Here is a 4,783-nt window from a genome sequence, read left to right as displayed (position 1 = left end):
ACACACGTCTCTCTTCACACACACACACACACGTCTCTCTCCACACACACACGTCTCTCTCTCCACACACACGTCTCTCTCCACACACACACATCTCTCTCCACACACACGTCTCTCTCTCCACACACACACGTCTCTCTCTCCACACACACGTCTCTCTCCACACACACACACACGTCTCTCTCTCCACACACACGTCTCTCTCCACACACACACACGTCTCTCTCTCCACACACACACACGTCTCTCTTCACACACACACACGTCTCTCTCTCCACACACACACACGTCTCTCTCTCCACACACACACACGTCTCTCTTCACACACACACACACGTCTCTCTCCACACACACACACACGTCTCTCTCCACACACACACACACGTCTCTCTTCACACACACACACGTCTCTCTCTCCACACACACACACGTCTCTCTCTCCACACACACACACGTCTCTCTCTCCACACACACACACGTCTCTCTCTCCACACACACACACGTCTCTCTTCACACACACACACACACGTCTCTCTCCACACACACACACACGTCTCTCTCCACACACACACACACACGTCTCTCTTCACACACACACACACGTCTCTCTCTCCACACACACACACGTCTCTCTCTCCACACACACACACGTCTCTCTTCACACACACACACACGTCTCTCTCCACACACACACACGTCTCTCTTCACACACACACGTCTCTCTCTCCACACACACGTCTCTCTTCACACACACACACGTCTCTCTCCACACACACACACGTCTCTCTCCACACACACACACACACGTCTCTCTCCACACACACACACGTCTCTCTCTCCACACACACACACGTCTCTCTCCACACACACACACACACGTCTCTCTCCACACACACACACGTCTCTCTCCACACACACACGTCTCTCTCTCTCTTCACACACACACGTCTCTCTCCACACACACACGTCTCTCTCTTCACACACACACATCCCGTCTCTCTCCAATTCTCTGGTTGCGATTGTTGTTGTTGTGATGGTGTTGTTGGTTGTGGCCGTGGTGGTGTTGGTAGTTATCAGCGTGGTGGTTGTTGTGGAAGTGTTGTTTGTTAGTTGTGGTGGTAGTGGTGGTGATGGTAATGATGAATACGATGATACTGGTCATGACGATGCTTGTGGTTGGTGGTGGTTGTGGTGGTAGTAGTGGTGGTGATAATTTTGTGAAATCCTCGTCTTCGTTTGCATCAACCTCTTCCTCCTCCTCCTCCTCCTCTTCGTTCTCTTACATTTAAGACAATGCATTCCCAGTGAGTGTGTAATACGAATACTCATACACTCGTGCGAGCACTCATGCACACATACACAGAAAGACAAACATCCCCCTTTATAGCCGTAACAGACTGTTGGGGCAATTGCTGTTAGCCAGCACATACACACATACACACCCCATCACCACACACACACACGTACACACAATCCTATCGTCATATCCATACGTTGATTCAAATCGTCGTCTCAGCATCATCTCGCGAGACGACGAATCCGTTCGGAAATGTCACAGCGAAGACCGCCACGGGTTCAGTCAACGGCTTCAAACTCCACGACCATCGCAGCCAAAGCGACGCTGCTGATGATGTAGCACGCGCTTACAGAAGCTGTGTACACAAATATTAGTATTCCTATTATTATATATACACGCACATTTTCATTGTTGTTTACGTGGAGGATGAGATCTGTGACGTAGGCGGTTTGCCCGTTGTTATATTTTGCCACTTATTGACTCGTATAGTCGTTATAGATTGTTTAACACGTAGGAGGCTTTCGTGACCAATATCATCTATAATAGAGGGTTTTTTTGGGTTAGATCGCGTAAATATATGAATGTGTCGTTAAACCCGCCACCACCCGACACAGCCAACTAGTAAGGGTTGTCACGTAAACAGAACGTGGCCAATTCGTCACTAGTACAGCATTAGTGTGTAGTGTAAAGTGTAGTGTATAGTAGTGGAGTGTATTGTGTATAGTCGGTGTATAGTGTAGTAAACTAGTACAGCACACCGGTGTGTTGGAGAGCCAAGCCACAACATTTACAATCTCAGTAACGAATTGACCACGTTCTGTTTACGTGGCACACCCCTTACCAATCGGCTGTGTCGGGTGGTGGCGGGTTTAACGACACATTTATATATTTACGCGATCTAACCAAAGAAAACCTCTATTATAGATGTATATATTGGTATATTTGGTCATTTATAGACTGGTATTGTTATATATTGGTGTATTTTATCCTTTATAGACTGCATTGTTTATATATTCGTATATTTTGTCACGTATGGACTTGTCTATTAATATATTGGTATTTTTTTGTCAGATATTACTTACAACAAAGCCAATGAGGAGTTGTAAGACAATATTAGACTGATTAATCAAATATATATTTAACAGGCAACGTTTCGGACAATGCCCCTTGTGTAGAAGGACCCTTTTGAATCGCACACTGTGTATATGAAAAAGGGACGTTGCCCGAAACGTCGCCTCTTACATTCTGTGAAGGCCACGCAGCGTGGTCGTCATTGACTTGTGCACCCGTGCTAACGCGGAAGCAGCAGCAGCAGCATCAGCACCATGACAAACGAAGTGGCCTGAAGTCGTGGCCGTGTCGCGTTGGACGTGGCGTTCGGGGTCTTTGGGCCGTGGTCGTTCACTGCAGCAGAGCTGCGCGTAGCTCAAACGGGGCCAGCCAACAGCTGGGGAATGAAAGTCGTCCCAGGTCGGCGGTGTCACGATCCACACCCTGAGACGAGCTGCTGCCGTCGGTAGTGGTGGTGGTGGTGATGGTAGTGGTGGTGGTGATGATGATGATGGTGGTGGTGATGGTGGTGGTGATGATAATGGTGATGCTGGTGGTGATAGGTGGTGATGTTAATGGAGACTTGGGCTAGTCTACTGTCGTACGAAAGGAAAGCGCGTGTTTCTCGTGATGCGTCATTTGTGTGTCCGTGTCTGTCCGTGTGTATGTGTGTGTCTTTGTCTTTGTATGCATCTGGGCATCTGAAGTGTAGCCATTAGCGCGCTACGCTACGAACCCGGCCACCTGAGTTCGATTCCCGCTCACGGCGTGGTGCGTAAAACATCGCCACTAGGAAGACAAAGGCGGTCGGGCGTAGTGCTGTCCACCCACCCCCTCGTGTGCCGTTCCAGTCTTTGTAGGTGCTCGCAAACAGCCCTTTCCCCAATAGTCTGTTATGTATGTTGAACTTCTTTTGCACCGTACGTAGCCAACCGTGCTAATCGGACACATATGGGGTATCTTTGTCTTGTATGTGCGTGCGTATGTCCTGTCCGCTCTTAATAGGTGCTCGCTAACAACACTCGGCCCAACAGTCCGTATGGGCTGTGCGGGAGTCCCCATGCCTTTGTGGAGCGGTGGCGCAGTGGTTAGCGCACCGCGCTACCGAACCCGGCGTTCCGTGTTCGATTCCCGCTCACCGCGAACAGCAGTGGCGAGTGTCAGCATCGATATTGGACTCGATCTCAAGCGAGCACCTGCCGTGCCGTGTCTATAAAAAAAAACAACAGCGGGGAGACAAAGGCGGCCGGGCGTGGTTCTGACCGCACCACCCTCTCGTGCGCCGTGTCGGCCTTCGTAGGTTCTCGCGAACAGCACTTGCCCCTCCAGTCCGTGTTGTCTATACGGGTGTGGGGTGGAGGATGAACCTTTGTCTTTGTGTGTACGCGTCAGGGTGTTGCGTCTCTACGTCTTTGTATGTTTGTGTGGTTGCCGGTCACCTACAGCACTTGCCCCGACCAGGCAGTCGGAGGCTACGCGGGGCACCTTTGTCTGTGTCTGTGTGTGGAGGGGGTTCACTGCGGCAGGATTTGCCGCAGTGCTCAGTTTCGCGGTGACGTCACTGAGGCCGGGCGTGGGGGGGGGCTCCCCCTCTCCCCCCCTCTCCCCCCCTCTCCACTGTCTCTGTGTCTGTGTCACTGGGTCACCCTGACCCTCTAATTGTGACCTTCGTCTTGAATGAGGACGCCGCTCGAAACGACGGCGGCGGCGGGGAGGAGATGGAGCGATGGCGCGCGAGTGGAGCGGCGGATCGCTAACATCACAGTGTCGTGAGACGAGCCGATGGCTTCATCCAGCAGTGGATTGATCACGGCTCATGATGATTGATATATTTTTTATGATGTTCATGAGATTATTGGGGGGGAAGGGGGGCGACACGTGCGGTGAGCGAGCACTTATTTACTAATAAGTGCCGGCACTGCGCGCGCTGCAGGGTTGGTGTGGCAAGAACCACGCACGGCCGCCTTTGTCTCCCCCCAGGTACCACATTTTAATGCTGGGTCGACCTAGAGGTGGCCCGGGGAGCCGGTTTCACATTGATGCTCGCCATGTCCCGGGATCGAACTCGGGTGGCGGCATCGTGGCGCACTGCGCTATGCACTGCGCCAGCGAATCGCGCGAATTTCATGCAATGGTACAAAGATAAAGGTGCCCGTATAGCCTTAACAGATTTTGGGGGAAAGTGCTGTTAGCGGGTAGCGGGGGAAGACAAAGGAGTCCGAGCGTAGTCTTTGGCCCACACCACTCCATTTCGTGCGCTGCGCCGACCTTAATAGGTGCTCGCTAACAGCGCTTACTCCAATACGTACACACAGAAAAATACAAATATCCTCTTATCGACTTTAACACACACTCTCTCGCGCTTATTGATGCATCACACGTGTTCCACAATGCAAGATTCACACAGCCGCGAACAAAAGCAGACCACGGTTATAA

The sequence above is a fragment of the Petromyzon marinus genome, chromosome 15 (genome assembly GCF_048934315.1).
Source record: "Petromyzon marinus isolate PM22_M1 ecotype Great Lakes invasive population chromosome 15, UKy_Petmar_22M1.pri1.0, whole genome shotgun sequence".
NCBI classification, from domain to species: Eukaryota; Metazoa; Chordata; class Hyperoartia; order Petromyzontiformes; family Petromyzontidae; genus Petromyzon; species Petromyzon marinus.
This window is presented reverse-complemented; position numbering follows the sequence as displayed.